At 39.5% G+C, this 21,217-nt stretch overlaps 1 protein-coding gene across 2 annotated transcripts in view; it reads left to right on the top strand.

Moving 5' to 3' along the window:
• Nucleotides 1-7,270: 7,270 nt before the first annotated feature.
• CCHR8.PART1H16orf46 (chromosome chr8.part1 C16orf46 homolog) overlaps nucleotides 7,271-21,217 on the top strand; it is a 222,167-nt gene continuing 208,220 nt past the window's right edge. The window contains exon 1 of one of the 2 annotated variants that reach the window (XM_044081796.1): nucleotides 7,271-7,488. The gene's annotated coding sequence lies outside the window, so the exon portion shown is untranslated. Of the gene's footprint in view, nucleotides 7,489-7,523; nucleotides 7,760-21,217 lie in introns of those variants that run through there. The other variant, XM_044081797.1, reaches the window with a different exon arrangement.

Genomic DNA, 21,217 nt, shown 5'->3' on the forward strand with positions numbered 1-21,217 from the left:
TAGTCTCTAAAAATGGCTTCTTTATTTAAAATGTATTTACACTGTGGGCAAAAACCACATTCATATGTACCTACCCTATTCCTGTTACCACTTTAAATTTTTGGCCGCTCTAAAAGGTCCTTAATGTTGAGGTCCCGACTATAAATAATTTTCAAAGGGGTTTCAAAAATATCACCAAGATCCGACAAACTAGCAAATCTGTGCCATTCATGTTGCAAGATGTTTCTAATAACAAATGAATCACCATTAAATTTTGTTATAAATACTTGTTCATAATCTGTACCACTCTTAGCTTCTATTGGAAAAGTTCCTTCTTTATCCTGCCATTTACGTTAATACAATCTAACCCTAAAATAGGTTTAAACCTGCCATTCCTACCCTGCAAGACTTCACCATACACTTTTTCAATTAGTTCAATGGGGTAACCACGATCTAAAAACATTCCTTTCAAAATAGTACACTCATTTATAAAAGCTTGATCATTTGAGGACATTCTACAAATTTGTACATATTGCCCCTTTTATAATACCTATCGTCTGATGATAGGGGTGCACACTTGTGTAATGAAGTAAAGAGTTTGAATAGGTTTGTTTTCTAAACACTTTTGATCTAAAACTCCCCTCATGCTTGTATAAAGTAACATCTAAATAATTAATCATATCTCAATTCAAATGGTAAGTAAACCATAAGAACATAGTTGTGCCAGATATATATTTAAAATTCTTTAAACCTATCCTCTGTATCAACCCAAAATATAATAATATCATCCAAAAATCTTTTATATACAACCCAACAATCTTTATAACAAGAATTCACTGTAAATAAATGCTCCCACACCATCAAAATCCAGTTTGCATACAAAGGGGCACACCTCGCCCCCATAGCCACTCCATTGATTTGCTGAAAAAAATATCCTTCAAAACATATAAAATTATTCTTTAAAACCATCTCCATTAATGTTAAACAAAGTCAAAAATCTACTTGAGAAAGGTTACAAAATATATTAACGGCTTCTTCAAACCAACTAAGCCTCTCCATATGTGGGATACATCCAAACAAATCAACTATATCTATAGTTACAAAATGCAATTGTTCTAAACAAAGATCAGGGTTTACACTTCTTAAAAATTCCCATGAGTCCCTTAAATCATTCTTATCTTCTCTTGGGATCATTTTTAATTTCACATCTAAAAATTTTGCTAGAATGGCTGTTACAGAACCTTCAGCAGCAACTATGGGTCTCAGGGGTGGGTCTAGTAGATCCTTATGTACTTTTGGGATGCCAAATATTGCTGGAACTCTTGGATGATTGTTATTTAAAAAATAAAAAGTTTCCATATCTGTAAGAACCTCCATCAATAAATTTTTCAAAATCACATATATATGTTTATAAGCTATATATTGATCTCATTTTTGGAAACTCTAACATATTTATCAACGTCATCCAACCGCTCCATCATTTTAGCTTCATTGTTGATCGTATTTATTAAAACTGTCCCACCCCCTTTATCAGGTTTCATTACTCTTAATAACCTATTTTGCGTTAATTCTTCTAAAACTTTACTTTCACATGGGGGTAAGTTAGGAGAACCTTTATTAGCCAAAACCCCTTTCCTAAGCTCATTCTCAACTAAAATTTCAAAATTTTTATTTGGGGGTCTGGTTGTGGATTATAAATACTTTTCCTCCTTAACTCATTTAATACAGCCCGAATAATTTCACCCCTGTATATGAATTCCAGGTTTTTCTTTTTTAAAAATAATTTTAATTCTATTATTCACTTGCTCGTGTCACATTTCCTTCTTGGAATAAAGTGAAATCCTTTAGAAAAACCAAAATGCCCTTCTTTCACATCTACATCACTATAATTAAATATATTGTAACCCCTGTATGTCAATTTAAAACCTTCTCTTAAAATTCCTTCATTTTGCACTTGATTTGCAATCAAAACCTCTCCTGACTCTTCCCCTTCCATCGACTGTAATTGTAGTGAGGAGGTTGCTTGCTCATTAACCTCTCTGATCTCTGAAGGAGGGGATACGCTAAAGGGTCCTGATAATTAAACTGTATATCTACAGTATCATACCTATTACTTTCCCCATATTTTTCCCATCACCTCGACCCTCATCTACATTATCAGCCTGTCTCTCATTTCCTCTATAGTAGTTTGTGTAACTTCTAGGTTTAGGGTTACCCCGTTCTTCCAAATATTCAGTCCTATCCCTTTCAAGTTTCCTTTTCTTCCTATTAAGGATAGCATAAAATTTTCTGTCCACATAATCCCTGATTTCAATTTTTTTTTTCTTATAACCCTCAATTGTAAATAACAAATCATTAACTATTTTTTATTTAAATTCTCTGTTTCCTCTAGAATAAAATCCATTTCCTTTTCATTATGCTTTATGAGGGCTTTCACAATTTCTATACTACTTCTATAAAAAATGGTTAATAGTTCCTTATGGAAGTTGAAGCCCTCAGCTACATTGTTAGGATATTTCCACATCCTCAAGCCTTTCAGCACAACAGCATAATTCACACACTCTTTCAAATATGCATTTTCAATACTAAGAGATCTATGTTTAAACAAATGCTGTTCCAGATATTTAATATCGTCGAAATAACTATTGTTATGCCCATCATTTCTCTGTCCAGTTTCATTAGGCTGGTAACTACTAAAACTATATTTTCTAGCCAGCCAAGAATTCAACTGAATGCCTGTATTGATATTAAGTTCAGAATTAGAGTTACAGTCACCTCTATTATTGCTCGTTCCTTGTGTACCATTACCAATTTGTTCTTCTCGCCCAATATCATGGTTTACTTCAGCCAGCATCATAAGAGTCTTTTGGTAATCAGTATCTGTATCAGTAACCTTCTCATGATTTAAGGAAACTCCATTATTTTTCCTCATTGTTCTTTTACTCCACATTGCAGTCACTGGACGCTGCCACACCTCCTAGTTGCCTGGCAATATGTTCATAGAAGCATTGGTAGCCAAGGAAGTACAAATAGGTGTCAATATATCCACTAGCTGAGTTAGTTGACCAATCAGCTTTCTCAGATCACCTATGTGTCCACCTCCTGAAGCCATGGTTCCTGTACTTGAAAAGCAAATTGGTCTCGAATTCCCCAAAAAGTACTAATAAACAATTAAATGGAGGGAATGTAGTACCAAAAGGAACTGTTAACCAATCAGACACCACAAAGACCACCAGGTTACAAAATCCAGAAATCCAGTTTATTTCAAGACAAAGGTTAAGACCAAAAAGAATGACAATGGACATAGGTTCATAGGCATGTATTAGGCCAATGCCCTCTAGAGCCTTTACAAGCCCAGCCCATAGAAGTGCCCTGGCATCATGCCACCATTAGTTCCCAGTGCCTCTATCAAGTAGAGCCACTGGAGTGATTCCCAGGGTGAACTTCCTATTTCCCATCCCACTCATCAAGATTTCTCTTGAAAAGGGCCAGTGAGGCACTCTGCTTGACATGTATGGGAAGTCTATTCCAGATCATGGGCAGTCTCTAGGTTATGAACCTGTCCCTCCAGCATGTTTTGTTGATTGTGGTAATGAGGTTGAGGTCCTTGGAGTGTGTGGTGGGGAGAGATTGGGATTTCTTTAGGTGTAACATTTCTAACAGGGCTGGGTCAGACATGGCTTTATAGGTCAAGCAGAGATTGCCTCTTAATGGACGATATGAGACAGAGAAAAGCTGGAGTTTTTTGAGTCTATCCATGTAGGGCATGTGTTTAAGGCCTAGGATCCTCTTCGTGAGGTACTTTTGTGGCCTTTCCAGCTGTTCCTGGTGTTTAGTGAGGTACGTGCCAAATGGGGCATTATACTCGATGATTGGTGTAATGGGGGAAGAGTAGAGAGAGATGATGACCTCTTTCTTACTGGATGCAAAACCCTTAGTAATGAGATATGCCACACAGAAGGACTTTCTGACCACAGTGGCAATGTGGTGGTCAAAGGAAAGGTTGCTGTCAACCTGTGTCCCCAGATCTCTTATGACGCCTTCAGTGTTCAGTGGGCTACCATCAATGTGGTAATTAGTGGGAACTGAGTTTTTCCCAAAGGGAATGACAATACATTTTTTGACATTAAGCTTAAGGCCATGGTTTCAACATCAGTTATTGGTCTCAGTGAGGCCTTTCTGTAGGATGTCTACATCACTTGGGGAGTTAATAATGGCTCCCAGCTTGCAATCGTCAGTGAACTTGATCAGCTCTCACAACCCTCCTAGACATGGGCAGTCATTACTAAATACAATCCTGGGTATTGACTAAAGTATCTATGGTATTACATTAGGATAAAATGGCTAGTCTTGAAATGACCTCTTGATTGATAGCCTAGTAACGTCCTATGATCCTATGAGTATAGTGGAGTTATAACATCCCTAGACCTGGATGGAATGCCTTCATTTATGAGATGTGCTACACAGAAGACTTTCCTCACCACTGTGGAAACGTTGTGGTCGAAGTTCAGATTGCTATAAACCTGTGTCCCCAGATCTTGTACCACTGGGTTTGAACTTATGGGGGTGCTGTCAATGGCATAATTAGCACGGAATTTAACTTTTCCAAAGGGAACAATAATGCATTTTTTGTGTTTAGCTTTAATTCATGGCTTTGGCAACAGTCTTTTGTCTGTGTTAGCCCCTTCTGCAGTATGTTAATGTCATTTGGGCATTCTGTGATTGCACCCAATTTGCAATCATCAGCAAACTTGGTCAGCCACAGACTGTCTGCATTTCCTAGACTTCTGAGAAATAAATTCCAAACAGTAAAGGGTCTGGCACAAATTCCTGTGTTACGCCACTAGTGACAGGTCTACTGCTAGAGGGAGAGTCACTACTTTAACAGTATGTGTTCTGTTGGTAAACCAACTGGCTACCCATCTAGTGATGTAAGGGTTAATTCCCAATTGGGAAAAGTTTCTCTTTAATACCTGAGTGGGGAATTGTGTCAAATGCCTTGGCTAGGTCAAGGTAGGTGGTATGCAGTATCTTTCCTTCATTCACGGCTTTTCTGACCTTCTCAAAGACGTCTACCAGGTTTAACAAGCATGATCTACCATTTACAGATCCAGACTGGGTTGGGTCTAGAGTTTGAAGATCGTCTATATCCTTGTTGATAAGGTCCACAATGATTCTTTCCATGGCCTTGCAAAGGCTAGTTAGACTTATGGGTCTATAGTTCCCAGGGTCGGTTGATGGCCCCATTTTGTGCAGGGGGGGGGTTACTGTTGCTGTTCTCCATTCCACTGGAATATAGTCAGTTTTCAGTCACCAAGTGGGTCCGCTAAGTCCTGTTTTATATTGTTTAGTAGGCAACCTGGGATGTTATCTGGTCACATTGAAGCTGTGATTTTGGCCTTGGAGAACACATATATGATGTGCTGTCTAAAGATAATAGATTATGGAATAGTGGCAGGAATGCTTTGGGTATGGTTGGTGGAAACAGGGGGAGAATTTCGTCCCAAATTTGTCCGTTAACAGGTTGGCAGTTTCCTCCAGTATAGTATAAGTGGTACCATCTACTACCAGTTCAGCACATAGCTAGGCATTCCCTTTCAGATTTCTGATGTAGTTAAAGAATGCCTTGTGATTATCCTTAGTTAGGGTTGTTATTTTAGCTTCATAATTAGCTTTGGAGGATTTGACAAGATTTCTGATTTGTTTGTTTAAGCTGCGGAAGAAATTCTTCCTCTGCTGAGTTAGTTCCCTCTTGTTTGTAGACATCAGTTTCTTCCTCTTGTTATAAAACTTACTTATACTTGAGGTCCACCAGGGTGGCTTGTTTTTTTTGGGAGGACCTGGTTTTAATTTGGTCAGGTACAGCCGAGTGTATACAGCTGCTTAAGGGGTTATACAGGATATTTGTGTACACCTCTGCATAGGGGTCAGTGTTTTCTATGATTGAGGAGGCGTTGAAACATTTTATACCAACTTTTAGTAGGTAGTAGTTTGTTTTGGCAACATTTTTTAATTTTTTTGTTCCTGGAAGGGTCTCAGGTCTTATACTTATGTTGAACGAGACTGATTTATGGTCCGATCGTACCAGGGAAGGCATCACACAGTGGGGAGTGTAGTGATTCCCCCATGTTGGTATTATGTGTAGGACATTTGAGCCCTTTGTGGAGATGATGACAATCTGTTCCAGAGTGTTATTGTTGACAAAGTCCAAGAACCTCTGACAAGCATGTTTGTGATCATTTATGTTTCCCAGTCAATTTAAGGATAGTTAAAGTCACCCATGACCAAGGTGTTTAGCTGTATTGCAAGTGACTACAGTAGGTCCAGGTATACAGTATACTTTTCTTGGTTCATAGTGGGGGACCTATATCTAGCAATGATGTTGTAGGGTGCTTTACCCATAGTTAATTGGATATGTAGTAGTCACAAAGTGTACTTGGCTTAATGAAGATGGATGCAAATCCACCTCTGGTTCTTTCACGCACAGTTTGTGGTTTGAACATGTGGAAGGCATTGTAGCCTTGCACGGCCGGGATGCTCTCTGTGGCTTTGAACTAAGTCTTGGTAACTGCACAGACATCAGCATCTGCCAAGGTGTGGAATGCTTTCAAGGCGTACAGTTTCCTGTTTAGACTCCTAGCATTAAGCAGCTGAACCTTGTGCTTATCTCAAGAGGATTTTGTTAGGTCAGGAATATTTTTGACATTGCCTAAAAAAGATAAAAACTTTTGCCAGTATCTGAAAACTTAAGAGGAGACAGGTGCAGACTATCTCTGGCAAAGTAGCGTGGTCTCCCGACCATGTCTTCCCAGGCTGACAGATGCTGGATTCCCTTGGACTGACACCAGATGTTAAGACAATTGTTAACGTTAATAACTTTTGTTTATATTGTGGCATTATCCTAGGTGAAGGTAGTATGCTTCTTAGGGCTAGGCTCATACCAGCCTGGGACACATAATCTGAGAGTTCAGTGATGTCTGTCTTCATATAGTTCAGAGAGGTACGTCTCAAGTCAAGTCACTCACCCCAAGATTTAATTGGCATTACATGCTAATTGGCTTGGCAAAATAAACTCGTTTGCAGACAGCTATTTCATTCCAGTGCAAGTGTGTCAGTTGTTATTGGCTGAACGTGTTTATTTCCGTCAAGACAGTATCTCCTCATCCCATAAATAAGTAACCATGGAAGGCGGGCATCCCACCATATCCTTCTTTTTCTTTAACCCTGAGAATACGTTCCTACATTATTTGTTTAAACGAAGATGCAAGCTGTTTGTGTCATGTCTGTATGTAAGCCGCGCCCCCTACACTGAAGTTGTCATAGCAACTCGTGTCGTCCCAACCGGTTAGCAGTAGATTACACGGCGTGTATGTATTTGTAGTGTAAGTAGTAAAAGTAATTTGTTGTATGATTGCTGTTTGGAAGCATTCGTTCCCAAATGATGTTGCCACCAGGGATTCTTTTTACTAATCTGTCGGTAAACAAGCGTGATGCGACATCATTTGGCAGGTGATTTATTTTTCAAGTTGCTGTGTTTTTGAGACGTTAACTTCAGTTACTCTTCTTTTTCCATGTTTCCACTGCGCTGCGGGGTGATGTATGGATGTAATGCTTATAAACCTGAGTTTTTAAAAAGGAGGCAGTACGAATCCTAGAAAGTGACGGTTTTTCCGTTTTACAGTGAGGCACGCTGGCCGTTTTTGTAAGCGCTTTGACATTCCTTTGCATGAGGGAGATCTGTGTCAGTAAAGAGTATTATAGGTAGCCGGGCGTACGCGAGGTAAGCCTGGAGTGCAACTTAAATCTTTAACTTATACCTTTCAATCAAGTGACATCATTACGAGGAACATTCCTTATTTTGAGTCTTAAAAAGTCCATGTTACTCACTATTCCGTATTGAAAAGGTCTGTCAGTCATGTTCAAACTACTGTAAATGGTAAATAATACTGAATCATGTTAATTAAAGAACGTTTTAAAAGTGCAAATGACACATTTAACAGCCCTGTGACGCTTGTCACAGGGTGAAAGTGTTAGAAAACTGTTTGTACTGGTGTTCCACGTTTTGCCCATTTGTTCCTCGTAATGAGAAGGAGTGCTGTTTTAGTTTTTTTTCCTTTTGGAAGTGAAGGGTGAGAGCTTTGACAGCCAGCGGTTTAGTTTGCCGGAAGAGAGTAACATCTGCCTTATCTTTAAATGCATATAAATTAAATTAACTTGAAAGCGATGTATACGACTTATGCTAGCTTTCCAGTCTGCGACTTTGTGTAATTGTTTAGTGTGCGTGCTGCATATTTACAATATATAACATAAAAAAATGGAAAAAAAAGTTATGTTTGGGGCGTGTTGATGACGGTAGTTGCCAGTAAAGATATCTAGCTCTACTTGGGTGATTATAATATGGGTCCAGATGGTAACAGTGAAGACTAAACATACCTCTCATCTGTCCAGATTTTTGGCTCATATTTTTGGTCTGTTACCCACAAAATTTGTGTTATTTATGCCAAATCACTAAAAAGTCACTAAATAGTGACAATGATTTGAGTTTCATACTTCATATATTTCAGAAGATGTATGTTAATACAAAACCTGTTATTTTAGCAAATTTGTAAGTTTCAAACAAATAAATCCAAACCAGCCCAGAAATTGAAAATGTTGAAACACAGGTGCCCAGTAGGAAGGTAGCTGAACCAAGACAAAGTAAAATCTTCTTTTTTAATACAAAACGGCGAGCGCTTTCGCAATGGTACCCACACCATTGCGAAAGCGCTCACCATTTTGTATTAAAAAAGAAAATTTTACTTTGTCGTGGTTCAGCTTCTTTATTCCAGCTACTTTCCTACTGGGCACCCGTGTTTCAAAATTTGTAAGTTTATTGGAGCACTATTTGAAAATCCCTATTTTTGGCCTGTTGTCCCCCTCCAATCATTTTTGGCTTTGTTCAGATGTCTAGCACTATGAGGTTGAGAGTTATGAGACTGAACAATGAAATTGTTACACTGTAGGTGAGAGCATAATGTGTCAGTAATCTTGTCTATAAAGAAAGAAAAAAGTTAATGAATGCAGTCATTTTTAGTCTTTGCCCCGTGAATAAAAACAGAAACGGGGAATAAGACTGCCATTAACATGACAGACAGTAATTTGTGTAACTGCCTTTGCATGCAGAGCCAGATCCAGCACTAAAGAATCAAGACAGTCACCTAGGGCCTACTAGCTGGGAGCCCCCCCCCCCCCCCCGGCTACGCTGCTGCCACAAGTAAAAAAGAAACAACTACACATCTTCTTTAAAGGTGTTCTTCTTTAAGAACAGCCTTACATCTGTGTGTCATGCATCAACCCATGCAATGTATGCGCCACTACTATTCATAATTCCACACACAAAACGGAACAAAGGAGACATTTCAGTAATCTGGCACATTAGAGCAGGCTGCGGTGGAACAGAACATTTCTTTCTGCTGTACATTGGAGATCTGTAGCATAATATTCCGGGTAGTGTGTGTGTGTGTGTGTGTGTGTGTGTGTGTGTGTGTGTGTGTGTGTGTGTGTGTGTGTGAAATGCCTTGGGTAAAAATGGCAGGTTAGTTAATTTAACCTGGCTCAAACCCTGTACCTTGGCTACAGGAGACAAGAACCTGAATCCTCTACACCAAGTGCACCAACTACCTCAGTACATTTTCAAGAAATTGTCAGCTTCACTGTGCATTTTCAAGGAATTGCGAGCTTCGTTGTTTTCAGCGTGCAACTGTTTTGTTTAGCAAATGGTTATCACTGTGCTATTAAATTTAAAAACTGTGCTGGTGGCACAACAGGTAGCATACTTATTTTTGATGCAGAAGGCTGTGGGTTCTAGGCCCACACCATGTAGATAGATTGCTGATACTGTGTAATACTTTTGGGAGAGGAGTGGAAGTGCTGCAGTCCTGAGTGTGTCCTTTGGATGAGATGCCTAGTAATTATGAATGTGTTGTCGGTTTGCCATCCATTCCCTACTGCAATATTACTAGCTTACAATTTTATTAATGTAACTTAGGCAATTTACTCTTCAAAGGCACTGAATTTGTAGATGAGGCACTAAAATATAAAGTTGTTTGCAAGCACCAACCTGTTCATTAGTTACAGATCTTGTTAATGTGGAATTATTCATGTGACTTTTACTTCATCAGAGATTGTGCGTTATTGTCTGATATTGGTGGATGGTAATGACAAAAGTTTGAGTGGCCTTTTAGGGTTGAAATGTTCTGACATGGGCAGTTTTGTCATTATTGGTTCATACATTTTGTTTCATTGCTTCCCGGAAAAATGTTCAAAACTACAAATCCAAAACACACTCTAACAAGTAGTGCTGTGTTCTACAAGGAATATAATTGAATACAGTCAAAACACATGAATGTATACATGCATGGTCCTAAAAATGTGTGCAAGGGGTCTGTGGTTTGAAAACATCCCAAATGTAAACTTAATCTGACACTGGCCAGATGCATTTTCTTTGAATGTGGGTTTCAGTGCCGCTTCAATAAATGTGAGTTTCAAGGGCAGAGAAGTTTACTCTTAGTGCCAAGCCTGTTTTTAGTGTGAGACTGTATTGTTTTGTTTAGCAAATGTCTGTCAGTGTTTATGCTATATAATTTGAAATATAACTTTTAAATTAAATTCAAATAGAAGTAAAGAAGAAAATAGCACACACACTTGACAGGTTTAAACAGTATTTATGGTAACTGGGGAGAACTAGCCAAGTAATGGGAAACTGCAATGGCTGCATGGTGACGGAGATGCTGCAGGGCTGCTGTGTGTGGGGGGAGGGGGGTTGCTGTGTTTGTGTATGTGGGGGTCCCTGATCCATTACCCTGCCAAGGGTCCCATTTGACCCTGATCCAGCTCTGTTTGCATGCAAGAATGGTATCTTACTGGAGATATACAATGTATCTAGAACACCAGCATTCAGTCCTGAGTGTTATTTAGTGTTATAGTTTTGAAAGTAATAAGGTACTGGATATTGATAAAATATGATTACAAGAAATTAGAATAAAGCATCTTGCTCAGCTGGAGAACTGTAAAGAATTAATTTACCTGCATCTTCCTATTATCCATACTCCCAGAAAAAAAAATGTTCATTTAATGTATTAGCTGGGCAACTTTTCAAAACTAAATGCTTTAAACTTCTGACTCACAATCATGTATATGTGAGTGACAGTCTATTTTAGGTAGCTATGTACTCTGGCAAAAATATGAAAAACTGCAAATGCCCTGAGATTGTAAGACAACAAAAGCAGTTCATAGGCAGGTAGTAGGTTAGCTGCTCTTGTTCGACATTTTAGGCCTTGCCAATTTCCCTTTCAAAGGTGAGAATTGAATCCTGTACTTTGTGAGGTAAACAGTTTGATGATAAAGGAGAATACTGGACCGCACCAGTGTTTACGTAGCTGTCAGAACCTTACGCCATCTAGGTGCTGCTGCATGTTATCTGGTCCATAGCTCTCAACTTTTTTGCTCAAAAAGCATGGACAAAACTAATTTTTGAGCCAAAGTCAAGGACAGCTGGAAGATATGTTCAGCAGTAATGGAAACTTTTTATGTTTAACATATTAGTGGTAGTAACAGTTTAAGGTGACAGTTTAGATAATTTGACCTTGTGTAACCACATCATTTGATATTCTGGATTTGCACTTATGCACAGTCAAGTGTTCTCCATTGCCCCAAATCCCAACTTAAATTTATTTAAGTAGTTGTATAAGCAGTTATTTGTGTCTGAACCACTTTAACATTATATGAAAGAGCAGAAACAATGCAAATTTGAAAAAAATGAGCTGCATACTTCTCAACTGCTTTGATTTAGACATAGAGCTGTAATTTTTGGTCTCACATTTTGCTTTGCTCCTCCTAAATTTACTTTCTTCCGATCCTCCTCATAAAGATGGACCAGTTCAAGGGCACATGTTTAACAAAATAAATTAAATGCTCTTCTACTAAGATTCCTTATCACTACTGACATGAGTTCTACTATCTAAAAAACTTACAGGCTCATAGTTAAGTACTAGGCTAACTGGCCTTGTGGGCTGTTTTAAGTCTAGCACATTTCCCAAAAAATGTTGTAATTTTTAATGTTGAGAGGTACAGGGAGATTGTATATGTGTGTGTGTGTGTGTATATATATATATATATATATATATATATATATATATATATATAAATAACATTTTTTTTTTTTTACAAAACCCCAAGTCCAGGCATTTGCACAGGTTGTAGATATGTTTGTATTGCAACTGTCTCAAGTTTCCATAAAAATTGATCTGATGTTGTCAATCTTCATCTATTCTTGCCTCTTGGGACATTGATTCTGATCCTAGGAACTGGTCCGGCCATTATACAGCTCACGCCAGCCAAAAATCTCTTGAACTAATACTCTACCCACAACGCCCCTCTCCAATTTACCTCAGATCAGGTTTGCCGCTCTTATAACAAGACACGTCAGCCATCTATCCTCTAGCAGCTAAGAAATGTTTAAAATATATTAGTCTTTCTACCTTTCTTTCCTATACAACTTTAATATTTTTCATTTCTCTACCCACCCTTTTTACTTGTGAGTGCGTTTCTGTACCCATTGGTATTTTTTCTCTACCATCGCTGGTAGCTGTAATTCTGTACCTGTTTTGGTATTCCTTTCCCTACTATTGCTGGTAGTTTTTCCTCTCTCTCCTTTTCTCTATACCGTTTTGGTAGTGTGTGAGTGTGTGTGTGTGTGAGTGTGTGTGTGTGAGTGTGTGTGTGTGTATGCCTGTGTGTGTGTGTGTGTGTGTGTGTGTGTGTGTGTGTGTATATGCGTGTGTGTGTGTGTATCCGCGTGCGTGTGTGTGTGTGTGTGTGTGTGTGTGTGTGTGTGTGTGTGTGTGTGTGTGTGTGTGTGTGTGTGTGTGTGTGTGTGTGTGTGTGTGTGTGTGTGTGTGTGTGTGTGTGTGTGTGTATGTGTGTGTGTATGTGTGTGTGTGTGTGTGTGTGTGTGTGTGTGTGTGTGTGTGTGTGTGTGTGTGTGTGTGTGTGTGTCATGACTGTTTATTTTTCCTGTGCCACTTGTCAATATGGCAGATAAGTTCAAAGGCATGACTGGATTTAAGCAGTGCCAGGACTGCGGCCGAAAAATGCCTAACTCTGACGGGAAATCAACTTATGTTTATTGTCTAGATGCTCTACATTTAGACATAGAGTGCTCCATCTGCTAGGGATTCAGTACTATGGTCCTGGTAGTGCATCATAACAAGCTTCTTCTTAAAGGATTTCTTAAGACCCCCTTTGAAGAAGCTTTATCCAAGACCAATAATTCTCCAAAGGCCTCTGGTTCCAAAACTAGTATTTTGGTGCCGACGTCTCCATCATCACTGACATCAAGAAAACAAAATTCCCCTTCTTTTGGTTCCTTCTCGGAACCAAGAGCTAAGGTTCTGTAGCTCTCTGAACCAATTCATTCTCCGGCACCAGTCACCATCGGCACCTTCAGCACTGGTATCGGCTTCTTTAGTTTCTACGTCGGTGCCGACATCTCCTTCTGCACCCCAACAGGTCACATCCCCCCTTCAGTGCCAAAAATGTATCCTCTTTATACACCCAGGACAAAGTATTCCCCTTCCATTGACCCCTTCTTTGTTCAGCTTCCCAGTCCCTTTATAGAAGGGCCAGAATCTCCCTCTAGATTGTCTGTTCGCTCCTTCAGGAGTCTCACTGAAGTTGATGTGGTGAGATTGGTGGACCAGCTCCTCACGGCTAGGGTCTGTCTTATTCTTCTTCCCAACCTCCTCTCCCTCCTAGAGCAGGGATGTTTTCTCCCAGGACTCTTCCAGTTATTCCTCTTCTGACCTCCTCAGAGGCTTTAGAGCACCCCACCCCAACCACGCAGGTTCCTATTGCTCTGGCACTGACAGCTGCCCTTGCCTTTGGTTCCAGACTTGGCTCTGACTTCCTTGGTTCCTTCGGAACCGATGGATTCCCAAAATCGTGGCTCCACTGTCGGGCCCGAGAGGTTTGAGTCGACTCCTGTATTTTATTCAGTCGTCATTGCCTCTTGGAAATGTGGCAGCTGTGGGTCCTTCCTCGGCTTCGGCCTTGGAGGTGGGTCTATCTGGGCGGGGTGGGACCCCACATCCAAGTTTGTCCTCTGTTCCAGTCGCCCATCCATCCATGGGGGGGTCTGCTTTCCAGACTATGGAGAGAGCATTGGCCACCACAGGCTCTCAGGTGGCTCCTGCTGTATCGGAGTTTCATCCACTGAACCCTTCTTACCAGGAGCTTTCACCAACCTCCATGCCCGGACAGCAAGCTACAAGGTTGCAAGATATTCCAGCTGAGGACCACCATTCTTCAGAAACCTCCTCAGACATTCCCACTGAGGAGCCTCCTTGGAAGAACATATGTAAGAAGAAACACATGGACTCCCCTGAAGAAGTTTGTCACTGAGGACACTGATTTCAGTGACAGGGAGGGTTCCCCCCAGCCACCCCCGGAAGATGTATCCTTTGGAGACATTCATGAGATCCTAAAACAGAGGGGTAACTGGAAGCCCAAAGACCCTTACCTCTAGTCTGTGTACTTGCACGCCTTTGATTCTCACCCATCTAATTCCTGGGTGACCCCTCTCGCTGATGATCTCATTAAACTGATCACTCAGCAGGCTTGGAAATCTCCTGACTCCATAGAACCAATTCCCAGGAGCCCAGATAAAATCCTTTCTGCACCAGAGGACAACCAACATTGGGCTAAAAGGTTAGCAGTAGATGCCATGGTGGTAGCGGCATCCACCAAAAAGGAAGTCACTGAGGAAAGTTCCGCTGTTCATCCCCCTAACCAAGAGTCTAGAGTGATGGACAGATTTGGAAAGCGGGTCTCTGCATCATCAACCTTCACCAGAAATTCTGGCACACTTCACTAGGCTCCAGAGGGATCTGATCAAGAAACTATCAGACACCCTAGCAGGAGATGTATCTGATAAGGTCCAAGAAAAAGCGACCTCTCAGTTAGGTACCCTGGAGTCTATTTCTAACTCGTCCATGAGGCTCATTTCGTGTGCAGCCAAAGGGACAACCAGGTCAGCTGGTTCAGGTGTTGCTATCAGTTGACACACCTGGATGCACCTGTGTGAGTTTGTGGAGCCATTCAAGTCTTCCTTCATCAATGCCCTCCTTGATGGATCTTCTTTGTTTGGCCTCAGTGTTTAAGAAACTCTACCCAGGTGTGAGAAGGATGGGAAGACCCTGTCTGCTGTGGGCATATGTTTTTCCACTCCCCAATGATCCTACTCTAGGAATCAAAGGAGTGATCAGATGTGGTTCAAAAAGTCCCAAGGGCCTTTCCAGGACACATGTGGTGAAGGCTGTCCTCATGGCAGAGGGGGTGCTCTAATGGAAGATGCCAACCCCGAGGCAGAGGTGGCCCGCAGAATCAGGGTTCCAGAGACTCTTTCTCTGGCCAGCCCTACCAGTGCTTCTGAAAGGGGTCCCAATTGCTTACCTTTGGAAGCAGTCGGGGGAAGCTTTTCTCTGCATGCAATCCAAAAGCATGGCAACAGATAACCACAGATATTTGGGTGCGTAGAATTATTGCTAGAGGTTATTTTGTCCCCTGCAACCTTTATCCCAGACCTCTCACAAGTCTCCATGATGTTCTACCCAATCAGAGAGACCAAGCAGTCTTAGTAATCCAAAAGCTGCTAGAAAAAAAGAGTCATCTAAGAAGTCCCACCAGATAGGATCCGGATTTTACTCAAGGTTCTTTTTAATGCCAAAAAAGACAGGGGACTGGAAACCTATACTGGATCTCAGCCTTCTCAACAAATTTGTTCAACAGTCCAAATACCGGATGGTCATGGTTCAATCTATACTTCCCTTTTTGGAGGAAAACAATTTGATGTGCTCTACAGACCTTCAAAACATGTACTACCACATAAAAATGGACAAATGCTCCAGAAGGTTTCTCCACCTTTTGCTAGGAGCCAGTCATTTTCAGTTCAGGGTGCTGCCCTTTGGTCTCACCACAGTCCTCAGGGTGTTCATCAAATGTATGGCAGCAGTAACAGCTCACTTGAGACTGCACAGATTTTGGGTGTTTCCATATCTAGATGACTGGCTCATCATCGCTTCCACCAGGCATCTACTGCTTCAAGCAACAGAGTTCATTCTGAATTTGTTCATGTGCTTGGGCATCACAGTCAGTCAAACAAAATCTCAGCTAAGCCCCGTTCAAGATTTAGAATTCATAGAAGCTCGTCTGAACACCATCTCTCGTGTAGCCTCCCTTCCCCAGCACAGATTACAGAAGATAAAATCCCAACTACATCCTATTCTATGCAAAAACAAAGTTCCAGTGCTACTAGTCCTTCAAGAGTTGGGTTCCATGCCAGCAACCATCACTCTAGTCCCATTAGCAAGGTTCCACATGCACTACTACAATGGCTTCTAGCATCACAATGGTCTATTCTAACCATCCAGTGAACTACCCCATACTAATCACCAGCCCCTGCAAAAAAGACCTGTTGTGGTGGATGGAATCTGAAGAAGTCCTGTTAGGCCGTCCTTTTGTCCCTCTTCAACTCAAGGCCATAGTGACCACAGAAAGGAAGCTGCAAAACATTAAACTATCAAAACTTAACAGAGACAAAAAAAATTTTGCTTTAAATAATGTCTTCTCATGGCCCAAAGAAAATAACTTTAGACATCAAACTGTTTCTGACAAGGCAAGGAATGTGCATACTACACCTTTAAATTCAGATTCCACCTATGCTGCAGTTACACAAGGCACTCCCTGTTCTCTGACGACTGAAACAGCTTGTATGCAAGAGGAGAAGAACACCAGTTTAACTCTCCCTGTTTCTGAGTCCTCTGACCAACAAAACAGTAATTTAAAAGATAAAAACAGTAAATTAGGAGCTATTCCAAAGAAAACATATGCAGTTTTACCATCTACAAGTCATACTTCATCGACTCTAAGAAAGGAAGGAACTTCAAACATACAAGTGACTGAAAACACAGAAAGTATTTTTTTAGATGCCAGCAAACAGGGCGACTTCACTTTGAGAGTACCACTACCTTACAAGAATCGAATGAAACAATATGTACACAAAGGACAGTCACTGCAACTGGGTTCACTGGAAGGAGCAGTACATTCTCCGAAGAGGAGACGGACTTAACTACAGATTTGATTTTGAACCTTTCCTCTATTATTTTAACACCGGAACAGTTGAATGTTTTAAATAAGGGCCTTTCATTTATACCTGCTAGAAAGGCTAATCTTACAGAAATGATTAAAGACCTTAAATTATTAGGCAGGAATTTGTCTCTAAAAGTTTTGTTCCCAAACAATGTTACAAATAATATGAATGTGTTTAAACAGCCTAGCACTTTCATTCCTTATACTCCCAGTATACAAAGATTCCTTGATATATGTGAAACATCTTTTAGGCAGATATATGATGATAATTTGAGTGACTATTACTATGGAAATCTAAATACAAGTGAATATAGAGCACTGAATGAACTAAAGAACTTGAATTCTGTCGTTATTAAACAGGCAGATAAAGGTGGAGGTATTGTTATTTTAGATAAGCAATTGTATGTACAACAAATGTATAAGTTACTGCTTAATAATGATACATACAGAGGAATCTCAAAAGTTACAGTGAATGCCATCATTGATAAAGTGTCTTTCTTGATTTTTGACTTATTAATTACTGATTTAATAGATGAACCATTGTTTAAATACTTTAATGTCTTGAATCCAACTATTCCTAAGATTTATGGTTTACCAAAGGTTCATAAAGACAGAAGTCTGCCACCAATGCGTCCCATAGTCTCAGGCACTGGTTGGTGTACAGAGCCACTGTCTATTTATGTTGAAAGTACACTGCATGTGCTCTTAGACAAATGTGAAAATATTTTAAGAGACACCAAAATGTTTCTAGAGAAATTACATACTAGAATTGAAAGTTTATCAGATATTAATGACTTTGCTCTTGTTACTATGGATATAGAGTCATTGTTTACAAGTATCCCAAATACATGGGGCATTAATATGATTAGAAATTTTCTTACAAGAAATAATTGCTTCACCAATGAAAAAGTACAACTTATATGCAGTTTGTTAGAGATTATTCTGGAAAATAATGTTGTATATTTTGAAGAACAATTCTTTCTGCAACAGATCGGCGTTGCCATGGGCACACCATGTGCAAATAGTTATGCTAATCTATCTCTTACATTCTGGGAACAAACACATGTCTTTTCTGATAAGAATCCATTTATTAGTCAGCTTTTATGGTATACACGTTTTGTGGATGATGTTTTTTTTATTATTGAAAGGCAATATATCTGAGCTTATATTATTTATTAACTATTTGCATACAACTACTGATTTTCTGAGATTCACATACAAATTTTCTACATCTGAGATTGATTTCTTAGATGTACATATAATCAAATCAGAGTTGACAGGTTTTACCAGCAAAATTTTTCACAAACCCACGAAGAAAAATTCATACCTTCACAAAACCAGTATGCATCCTAGACACATTCCAAGAAATGTGCTCAAGGGGCAGGTATACAGAACACTAAGATTACACAACAATGATAATGATGCAGTACTAGCTTTGAATAAATTGAAAACTGATTTTTTAAGAAGAGGATATCATATGGATGAAATAGATAGAACTATTTCTGATGCTTGGACACTCAGGGACTCTAAATGTAAAGCGTACTTTCAATCTTCTAATTCTGTTACGTCAGATAGCAGTAATTTGAGAAATAATACACAAAATAATAGCATTAGAGCGGTTTTTCAGTATGCTAGTAATGTTAATCAGTATACTAATATTATTAAACAACATTGGCACATTTTACATGAGATTCCTTGTTTACATTCTTTCATTGGTAATGCACCTAGTTTCAGTTTCAGAAATAATCTAACATTAAAACAACAATTGTGTAATAAAGACGTCAAAAACTACCTATAATTCCAGACAAAGGTACTTTTCCTTGTAGGTCTTGTACTGCTTGTACACATATTCATAGTACTACACCATATATTCATCCTGTTAGAAATTTTACACTATACTCTCATTCATATGCAGACTGTAAAACCACAGATGTTATTTATTTTGTTTCTGCCAAATATGTCATGCCTTCTATATAGGAAAAACAAATAGAAACTTAAAGGATAGAATATTGGAACACATAAGAGACATCAGAAATAACAAAACTACTAGTGCACTTGCTCAACATGTTTTAAACACTGACCCTTCACACTCTTTCAAGTTCTTTGTTTTACAACATATACATAGAAATGTGAGGGGAGGAGATATAGAAAAGTTCACAGAGAGCCGAGAACAAAGATGGATTATCAAGCTCAATGCTGATAGATATCCAGGCTTAAATGGTTGTACATCACTGGTTCCATTTCTTAAAGCTAGACGCCTTCAACACAATTAATTTTTGCACAAAATAAAAATATATATATATACATATATTTCTTATATTATATATTTTGTATTATGCATTATTTTTATATATATATATATATATATATATATATATATATATATATATATATTATGTATGCATTTTTATGAGATTATTTAATTGTTTTAAATTAGATATGCATTTTTATTTATATGCATTTTTTATATATATGCATTTTTAATGAGATTATTTAACTGTTTTAAATTAGATATGCATAAATATGAACATACTTTACATTTTTGTATATATATTTTATATTCATATGCGTATTTTACAATATTCTTGTCATATATGCCTTTAAATTTTCAAAAGTTGTATGATGTCACTAATTGGAAAAAAATTTTTTTGACTGAGAGTGATATAAAACAAGCAGTTGAACAGTTAATTCTTTGTCTGATGAAGCAACGAAGGTTGCGAAAGCGCTCACCTCTCCTTTTTACTTTGTTTAAATAAAGACGTTATTGTGTGGTACCCGGTATAGTGTTTTCTCTCATATGACCACAGATGCCTCCCAGATGGGGTGGGGGGGTTATCATCTCGGAAGAACAGTCTAAGGCACTTGGTCGCCGATAGAGGCCAATCTGCATATCAATGTCCGTACCAAACAAGGAGGAACCATGTCCTTCTCCTTGTATCGAGAAGCTCTCAGGGTGTGGCAATGAGCTATTTCCTTCAGCCTTTTTCTGATAGCAACACACATCCCAGGGAGTTCAGATGTGATAGCGGACAAACTGAGCAGATGATAAATTTTACTGCCTCATAAGTGGTCTTTTAATTCCGAGATAACGAGGACAATTTTTCATCTCTGGGGCCATCCTTGCTGCGACCTTTTTGCATCGCCCCAAAACAATAAGTGCAGAAGCTACTTTTCCCTGATCCCCCTGAGGGGGGAGTCACCGAGCAGCATTCTCCTCGATTGGCCCCCTGGTCTCCTTTATGTCTCCCCCCTCTAATTATACTTTTTCTCAAGAAAGCAGCCAGGTTGAGAAACAAAGTGATCCTCATTGCACCCTACTGGCCTCGACATATTTGGTTTTCCTTCCTGTGCCCTCATCTGGTTCACCGTCCATGGACTCTGGACCGAGTTCCAGACCTGCTCTCTACCCCCAGGGAGTGGTGCACCCCCAACCTTCAAAATGTCAAGCTGACAGCTTGGTTCCTCCAGTTCTGCTAGTTGCCAGGCATAATGATATACCTACCCCAGTGCAGAAAATTCTGCTGGCTTCCCATAGACCATCCACCAGAAAGACTGGTGTGGTATCCTTCAAGGCCTCTGAGCCAGAGGAAACCACAACCCAAGCTGCGGAAGCCCTTACAAATGCCTTCTATGAACACCTCCAGGACTGCATGGATCAGGCAATCCCAAATAAAACCAAGACTCTTTCCACAAAGGGCAAACGTCCAGTCTGGTGGACCCCAGCCATTAACAAACTTTACAATAAGAGGAGAAAGCTATTACATGATAGAACAAAATCCATAAAAGGGAAGTCACCCCTGATCATTATTAGTAAAAAATTACGAGCACTCATAAAATCAACTAAGGCCAATTTTGAAAGAAAAATTGCCATGGATTCAAAGGACAATCATAAGGCCTTTTTCAGCTATGTTAGGAACCTGGGTGGAAACTCCCAGATATGCTCAGAATTAGTCCAAAATGATACAAAAATCACTGAACCCACAGACATTGCCAACATACTGGCAGACAGGTTCAGTGCAAACTTCACCCCCTCCCCCCTAAAGGAGAGATAACT

This window comes from Protopterus annectens, chromosome 8.part1 (assembly GCF_019279795.1).
Source record: "Protopterus annectens isolate FY-2018-M chromosome 8.part1, PAN1.0, whole genome shotgun sequence".
NCBI lineage: Eukaryota > Metazoa > Chordata > Ceratodontiformes > Protopteridae > Protopterus > Protopterus annectens.